Consider the following 9294-nt stretch of genomic DNA (forward strand, 5'->3'; position numbering starts at 1 on the left):
GCAAGTTGGTTCTTTGTTTTTAAACAGATCTCAATATGATAATTTATTTTCAACTTAAAATCCTCTTTATACCCCAAATCTGTTTTCAAATGATTAAAGAGAAACCATCAGTCCTATCTTATTATTAGAAAGTACAACTGACAAACTTTAGGCAAGGTTTTGGTTAACTTCAGGACTTACAGATCAGATGACTGTCAGTTGATTACTACTCAAAGTACTTTTACAAATGTGAAACTATCTTGACTTAGGAGAAGGTAAATGCGGAGGATGAGGCAGATAGAGGGGAGGCACACAATCATGAACAGGTACATACATAAAGCTGTGCATTCAGTACATGATATTGGTCACATTTTCACAACATGGTTATTTTCTTCTATATCTTACTAAGTAAGCATGTAATAAAAGACTAAGCCTATATATCAAAGCAAATTCAATGAAACATTCATTTTCAAGTTTCATAAATATATGCAATTCTAATTATAAAGTCTCTACAACACATCTGCACATTTTCTTAGACTAACATAATACACAGACTCATGGAAGTCTTCTGTTAAGTAGTTAATTTTGCCTAGATTTGAAATTATTTTCATAAACATTCAATGAAGCCACAAATAAAGGAACTGTAACATTTGGAATCTTCCCTAGTTTAAAGGGGGGACAGTAGGAGGGTGGGGGAAGAATGGAGAGAAAGAAAGGGGGAGAGACAGAGGGAGAGAGAAGCAGCAATTCCATAAATGAGAAGGGAACTCAGTCCCTTACTTTCTTCTGCTTTTCATGTCAGTTGTTTGGAAAACACTAGAAGCAGACATGAGGTTTTCTATATATTGTCCAAAAACTTGGAATTCTGATTTTAGCTTCAGGTTTTCTTCCTTAACTGCACTACACTTGCTGAGAGATCTTCAGGCTTGGGGAATTGGCCAAGGTCCTGAGCTGGACAATGTCAAGAGTGAGATCATCCCCATGTTCTCCAACCTAGCCTCTGATGAGCAGGTGGGTCCCTGCCCCGTTCCCCACCCCTCACCCCACCCTTGGGCCCTCGGCCCCTGTGTCCCGTGGGCAGTCAGCACCCCTTCTGCTCCCCAGGACTCCGTGCAGCTTCTGGCAGTTGAGGCATGTGTGAACATCTCCCAGCTCCTGGCCCAGGAGGACCTGGAGGCCCTGGTGTTGCCCATACTGAGCCAGGAGGCTTAGGACAAGTCCTGGCGCGTCTGCTACATGGTGACCGACAAGTTCACTGAGGTGCATGAGGCCTGCAGTGCACAGGCAGGGCCAAGGCTGAAGGGAAGAGGGACAGGTGTCTGTCCTGCATGGAGCGGGCACCCTGACATCCGTGGGCAGAGAAGCCAGGGCTGGATCTTGGCATGGTCAGGTTAGACCGACTTGCGTGCAGCCCCGCTGGCCCCACCACTTGCGGGGTGCATGTTCATGCTGGGAAGCTCGCCCCACTTTGCACATGGCAGGGCCTAGGAAAGACAGGAAGGCAAGCTCTCTGACCTGGGCTCCAAGCGAGGAAGACAGCTCTTGTCCTGTCCAGAAATGCAAGTTGCAGACAGACAAGGAGCTGAGGTAGAAACAGGGCTTCCCACCAGCACTCCATACCAGTTACACTGGTAAAAGAGCATGAGGACCTATGAGGGCTGCCTTTGTGTGTGTCCTTACTGTGGACCCATTGGCTCTGGTGGTGATCAGGAGCAAGTGGTGGTCAGGAGCAAGCGTAAGACATCTCTGGCAACCAGTCTCAAGAAAATGCAGAGTCACTAGGCACACCTTCATCCAGACATGTGTTCATACTGGCAGAATGGGGCTCTGAACTGGAGCCTTGTGCTCGCTGGGCAGGTGCCCCCTTCTTGAGGCACACCCCACCCTTTGGATTTATTTTTCAGCTAGGATCTCAAGCTTTTGCCTGGGCTGACCTTGGATTCCAATTCTCCTAACTCTGCTTCCTGTATAGCTAGCTAGATTGTAAGTGTGAGCTGGTGTGCACAGTCCATTTTATACATGTGTACTGTTATTATAGAGGGGATGTATAGAGGGATTACAATGGCATGCATGAGTCAGGTAATGAGGACATTTCCTTTTTGTACAGTGAGTGTCTGCTGTTCTCTCATTCCCTCCCAGCCCCTCCCTCCCATCTCCACCCTCAAGTTGTGTAGTTTACTTTCATCAGAGTCTAGTCAGCTCCATAGCTGCAGTTTTTATTTCCAAACTTTTTCCCTCTTGGACCCTCCTAAAGATAACATGAGATCACACTGTTTATCAGATAAAGAAAACAGAAGTATCAAAAGCTAAAACCAATATATATATATATATATATATATATATATATATATATATATATATATATATATGTATGTATGTATGTATTTTGTTCCCACATCTTGGGATTTGTTTCAGTATGTGTAATATTTTATTTGAATATGAAGAGACGTTTAGGCATTGGCCTTTGTGATTCTCTCCTAAGACTATTCTTTGGTCTCACTGTGTGTGAGTCTCTGGAATCCTGTGGCATTTGTCATATCCCAGTGCATTTTAGATCTAACTTCCTTATATCAGAGAGAACGTGCACTGTTAATCTCCAATCTTGACTTACCTCATTTCACATGATTTGTTCTAGTTCCCTCCATTTCCCTGCTAATGACATTATTTTATTCTTTCTAATGGCTGGGTAAAGTTCCATTGTCCACATTTGTGGGTCCACTCATTTACTGTGGGGTATCTGGGCTGTTTCTATATCTTGGCTATTCTGAATAGTGTCGCAGTAAACATGGGTGTGCAGGTGTCCTTGTCATGGCGCTCAGCGTAGATGTTCAGGAAAGGTTTGTGTTTAGTATTTGGAGGAACCTGCAGACTGCTGTGCTGAGTGGCTGCACTAGTTCTAATTCCCACCAGCTGCACAGTAGGGCTCCTTTTCTCCATATCCCTGCCAGCATTTCTTCCAATTCACACTGCTGGCCAATCTAACTAGGATAAGATGAACTCTCAGGGTTGTTTTGATTTGTAATTCCTTCATGCCCAGGGATGATAAGCATTTCCTCGTGTTTCTTTGCCATTCCTCCCTTTCCTGAGAAGTCTCTCCTTAGCTCCCCTGCCCATTTAGTGACTCAGCCCACTATATTTTAGTAGAAATGTAAAAGGGGGAGACTGTGCATCGCTGGCATGTTTTTGGATCCGGTCACAGAAAGCCCCACTTGGGATAATGTGAACTAAGGTCTGTGGTTTTGGCGCACGCTGCTGGGGACGCGGCCTGGCTCTGGGGAGAGTAGCCTGCCCCATCTCCATACCTCTGCACCACTTCTGCCTAGATTTTGGCCTCAATAGCTGAGAGAGGCTACCAGAACCCCTTGGGATCCACACTCACCCCTTCTCGCTGGTTCTGGGTTTCCAGCTCCAGAAAGCTGTGGGGTCTGAGATTACCAAGACAGACCTGGTGCCTGCCTTCCAGAACCTGATGAAGTACTGCGAGGCCAAGGTGAGGGCCATGGCCTCCCAAAAGGTGAAAGGTGGGTGCCTGTTTTCCATGCGAGGAGGAGGGGAGCGCAGAACGGTGGAGGTGCAGCTGGCACCATCTCATCCCCCACCCCAGCCCACAGAGCTCTGCGAGAACCTCTCCACAGACTGTCAAAAGAACATGATCATGATCCAGATCATGCTGTGCACCAAGGTAACTGGTTTGTCGGAGGGAGTCAGCCGGGCATGAAAGAGGGCACAGAACAGGCTGTGGAAACACCCCAGGCACCTGGGTCACAGGCTGCAGCCAAGGAGATGGAGGCAGGGACCCCTACAGCTTGCCCCTAGCCCCCTGCCAATCATGTGCAGAGGAAGGCTGAGGAAGGTCCCCTGGGGCCTCCCTCTCTTGTCCCTCCCAGGAACTGGTGTCAGATGCCAACCAATATGTGAAGTCCGCCCTGGCCTCCATCATGTGCCTTTCTCCCACCCTGGGCAAAGACAACACCATCGAGCAACTCCTGCTCCTCTTCCTGGCCCAGCTGAAGGACTAGGTGAGTCTCCCCTCCCCCAGCCCCCTGCCCAGGTGATTGATGGCTATCCTGGAGTCCAGCGGGGCTGCTGAGCTGAGTGATGAGTCAATGTGTGATGGGTAAGCATGCACGTGTGGGGTTGATCAGAGCTCACAATCTGGGAGGCAGAAGCAGTTCAAACTCTTTCTGTCATGGAGCACCTGCTGTGTTTGCCCCGGCCCTGCTGGATAGTGAGGGCATGGCATGGATGAGGCTTGCCCTGGAGGCGGGGCTGTGCTCTGGTGGGGGTTCATGTCAGTGGAGGGAGTTGAGGTGACAGGAAGGAAAGGCGCAAGTCTCAGTACTGGTGGGCCAAGTGTCATGACTCCTCCCTTCTGGCTCAAGCCTCAACTGGGTCCTGACACAGCTGTCCTGGGTGGAGTTGGGGCTCACCTTTCTTCTCCCACTGTGTTATTTTTCCTCATGATTCCTGCAAGTTCTCTCAGAATGACTGCAGGTGTCATATGATGCCCAAGCCTCCATCACTTAATGTCAAGTGTGGCTCTGTATGTGGCCTTGTCACTGTGTCCCTGGGGCCAGGTTGGAGTTAGGGCAGTGGCCCTGGGGAGATGGCAGGTCTGTAGGGTGTTGCTGTGGGGTGGCACTCCCCTCCCCCCATTCCAGGCCGCCTTGGGCCAGGCATCACTGGAGCCCCATCCTCTGCAGTGCCTGGAGGTGCGGCTGAACATCATCTCCAACTTGGACTGTGTGATCTAGGTGATCGGAATATGGCAGCTGTCCCAGTCGCTGCTGCAAGCCATTGTGGAGCTAGCCAAGGACACCAAGTGGCAGATGCGGCTGGCCATAATCGAGTACATGCCCCTGCTGGCTGGGCAGCTGGTGCATGATCCAGGGCATGCCAGGTAGGGCGGGGAGGAGAGAGGAGGCAGGCCAGCCTCCCTCACCCTCGGAGCCCTCACCACCTCTCTCCTCTGGCAGGGAGTGGAATTCTTTGATGAGAAACTCAACTCATTGTGCATGGCATGGCTGGTGGACCATGGTGAGTCCTGCCACAAGGAGCTGTCAGCCAGTGGGCGGGGCCACGCCACTGTTCTGTCTGTGCCCTGCCTCCCAGTGTTGGAACCCTGGCTAAGGCTGGTGCTGAGCCCTGACCTACTCTAAAACTCCCCCATGGCCTTCTTGTCCCCCTTGCAGTGTATGCCATCTGTGAGGCAGCCACCAGCAACCTCAATATGCTGGTGGAGAAGTTCGGGAAGGAGTGGGCACATGCCACCATCATCCCCAAGGTGCTGGCCATGTCTGGAGACCCCAACTACGTGTATCCCATGACCACCCTCTCCTGCATAAATGTGAGTGCGGCCCACGCCACACCTGCACCCAAGAGCCGGCTAGCCATAGAAGGGGCACGCACGGCCCTGCCGTGACAACAAGCTTGGGAGTGGAGAGGCTGAGGGCCAGGGCCAGCAGTACACATCTAGAGCTGGGCGGGCTCCAGGCCTCTGGCACCCTTGGCCTGGGCGTGGGTGAGCTGGTGTGAGACACACCGTTGGCTGCGTGTTCAGAGTTGAGCTCGTTGTAAATCATAACTGAGGGGAGATGATGTCAGTTATGCGCTCCGTTTAGATGCCAGTGAGGGTTGGCATAGGCTTGACACCTGGGCCCAGGTGCCAGGCGCTGACTGTACTGATTGTGTGCCCATGCTTGGCCAGGTTCTGTCAGAGGTGTGCGGGCAGGACATCACCACCAAGCACATGCTGCCCACTGTCATGCGCATGGCAGGGGACCCTGTTGGCAACGTCCACTTCAATGTCGCCAAGTCCATGCAGAAGATCGGGCCCATCCTCCACAACAGGTGCGCTGGGACTTGCTGTTCTTATGCTCCTCTCCAGCTACACTGTTTCTTCCTTTGTGGTAATACTGAGGGTTGACCTCAGTAGGCAAGCAATCTGCCACTTGAGTCATGCCCCCAGCGCTTTTTGCCTTTGTTATATTTCACAGAGCACATGTGTGGCCCAGGCTGCCTGGTCTGTGCATGCTGCTCACACCACTAGGATAACGGGTGCCACCACGCCCAGCTATTGCTAGGGCTTCCTCAGTAGCTGGGATTCCAGATGTGCACCACTGTGTTCAGCTGCCACTGCTCCCTGCTGCTTCCTCCCAGTGTCAGCTTCACTGTAGACTGAGGAGTCGGCAGTGATGTTGGCGAGCCTTATGGGGAGGGGGTGTGAAGGGAAGCTAAGGTGAGAGGTGGCTCAGCATTGCTAGTCGTCTGGAGATGCAAGGGGGTAGCCAGGCCTGAACTGAGTTCCCAGCTGTGGGCACCCATCTGCTTCATGCTCCAGCCCTTACCCCTCTGCTTCCAGCAACCTGCAGAGTGAGGTCAAGCCGGTCCTGGAGAAGCTGACCCAGGACCAGGATGTGGGCATCAAGTACTTTGCCCAGGAGGCCTTGACTGGTGCGGGCTGGGGGTGGGTGGGCAGTGGCAGGTGGGAGGGGTGGTGGTGCCCGGTCAGGGGCCCAGGAGGGCCAGAGGGTGGCAGAGCCCAGGCAGGGACTGGGTGGCCAGACAGGCGGGTGGATGAGGAGAGGGTGGTGGAGCCGGGGCAGGGGCGCAAGAGGGCCAGGTTGGGCTTCTGAGCCGACCCATTCCTGTTCCTCCAGTTCTGTCTCTTGCCTGATGCTGGAAGAAGAGCCAGTGCTTGGGCCTTCAGTGCCCAGCCTCTGGTCCACCCTCAGCTCAGCACTCCTTGAGCTCCTCCCTCAAGGAGCCAGTGTGTCGCTGACAGCCCTCCCCGTGCTTGGCCTGATCCCAGACCTGGCCCCATGCACATTTCGTGAGCCACCTGGGGAGATGGCGCCCGGCCCCCTCCCAAAGGCTGAGGGACACAGTGGGATGGACAGCAGCCAGGAGGAAGGCGCCACTCCTGCCCTGTAGGGAGAGACGCGAGCATCCGGGTCACTGCCTCTTGCTGCTGAGATGGGGACCCCATCCCCACCTCCCTCCCACCTTCCTCCCTTTCTCTCCCCCCACCTCCACCACCGTGGTTTATTTGTGTCAACTGTTCTGTTTATATTTTATTACTTTTTTCTCTCTTTTCAAAAGAAATAAAGGTGTAGAAACAGTTGGCCCTCAGGTCTTAGTGGGGGCTGCGGGGAGTGCCCTGGGGACTTAGTCTCTGAACTTTTCTGTGAGGAGACTTAGTCCTAAACACTCACACTGAGTGTCCTGACCCCTAGGCATGCTGCCTGCTGTGGTAGAGCTGGCCAAGGACCCGGGCTGCCTGTGGAGGCCCTACTGTTCACATCCTCCTATTATTCACATCCTCCTACTGCTCAAGTCCTCTGACTATTCACTGAGCCACACCCCTGCCCTGGGAAAATCATCCATGTTTTTTGATGAGCACATAGCATTGTCTCAAAGCCTGGGTTTCCCATAAGGTACGGCAAGCATGCCCAACGCCCCTGTGGTCGAGGACATCAGTGTGAGTCTCCTTTACGGTTTTATATCTTTTTTTTTTTTTGGTTACTCCTGTGGATTGAACTCTGGTCCTGGCTGCTGTGCCTCAGCTCATCAGCTAAGGGCGAGCACTCTACCACCTGAGCCACAGCCTCACTTGTGGTTTTCTGGTGGTTTATTGGAGATAAGATGTCTCATGGATTTTATTGCCCTGGCTGGATTTGAACCGTGATCCTCATATCTCAGCCTTCTGAGTAGCTAGGATGACAGGAATGAGCCACCAGCACCTGTCTAGGTTTGTGTCTTTTAAAGTCTGGATTCTACCTGAGAAAAACATATTTACGTTTCTTGTCTGGCTTGTTTTCCTTCCAAAGATGTATGATGAATTCCAGTTCCATGCATTTTCCTGAAGGTGCCAGGCTTTGTTCTTCATGGAAAGTTGTTTTTTAGCAGAACGGACAAATATACAAGATAGAAAGGAGTAGACGGCAATAGATATTATATGAAAAATTTGGAGCTATTTGGTGGTGGGGAATTGATATACAGCATAAAGCTGACAGTATTTTCAGGATCTGTATACACCTTTCCGAACTGTAAAGCAGTGACCCAGCTGTACCCTGTGCCTGTCAGCCAGGAGGGAGAGCTGGCCTGGCCAGTTATAAACCAACACTGCATAGAGATGATACTTCACCAGCTAAGACTGAAAACTGAAAGTTCCGGGTGGAAAACTGTCCCAAGCAAATAGAAACTGACCTGAAAGGAATTCACAGTTGCTTGTCCCACGAGAGCAGGGGAGACATCAAACCCAAGTTAGGTTGATGAGATAAAGACCATCACCCTCTGCTGACACACAGCGAGCCAGCACACAGATGCCTACTGCTGCCCCGGTTTCATGAACTAGTACTACTGGATGCCATGGACCCGTAAGTCCAGACCAAGTTAGAATGTTGGCTTAAGACCCCCTCTCAACAAGAGATAGGCTGTCGAGCCCAAAGTCAGCCATAAGACTTAAGGATCAAATGAAGGAACAAGTTTACAAATTCAAGAATCAAAACCATAGCACACCTTTCCAGAACCTCTGGGATGCAGCAAAAGCTTCTCAGGGAATTTACAGCTGTGCAGGCCTGGTATGAAAACAGTCAGGTGTCTCTAATGCAATCAACGATGAAACACAGTCTAAAAGCGAACCCAGAACAGTGGATAGAATGATAATCATAAGGGCTGGGAAGATGGCTCACTGGTAGAGCACATGCCTTGTATGCTTGAGACCCTGGGTTCAATTCCTCAACACCTCATAAGCAGGAAAAAAAAAAGCTGGAAGTAGCACTGTGGCTCAAGTGGTAGAATGCTAGCCTGAGCTGAAGAGATGAGGGACAGTGCCCAGGCCCAGAGTTCATGCCCCACGACTGGACCCCTCCCCCCGACCCCCCGCAAAAAAGAAAGATAATCATAAAAATCAGCATAGAGCCAGCCAGGCACTGATGCTGCTCACCACTAATCAGAGCTACTACAGAAGTTCAGATCGTAGGATTGTGGTTCAAAGACAGCAGAAATGTCCATGAGGCTTATTATCAATAAACATCCCCAGAATGTACAAAGCAGAGCTGTGGCCCAAGTGGTAGTGCACTAGCCTGGAGGTAAAGAAGCTTAGCAACAGTGCCCAGGCCCTGAGTTCAAGCCCTAGGACAGGCACACACATAAACACACACAGACACACACACACCAAAAAAAATCAGGGTAAAAATGAAAAAAAATTGAGATTAAAAGAACAATGTAAAAAAAATCTGTGAAAGGAGCTGAGCGCTGGTGTTTCATGCCTGTAATCCTAGCTACTCTGGAGGCTAAAATCTGAGGATCATG

General features: G+C 51.0%; 1 pseudogene; it reads left to right on the forward strand.

The window, feature by feature from the left end:
• Nucleotides 1–807: 807 nt before the first annotated feature.
• On the forward strand, nucleotides 808–6711 carry LOC122125511 (annotated as a pseudogene).
• Nucleotides 6712–9294: the final 2583 nt, after the last annotated feature.

This window comes from Dipodomys spectabilis, unplaced genomic scaffold (assembly GCF_019054845.1).
Source record: "Dipodomys spectabilis isolate Male_0828 unplaced genomic scaffold, ASM1905484v1 ptg000266l, whole genome shotgun sequence".
NCBI lineage: Eukaryota > Metazoa > Chordata > Mammalia > Rodentia > Heteromyidae > Dipodomys > Dipodomys spectabilis.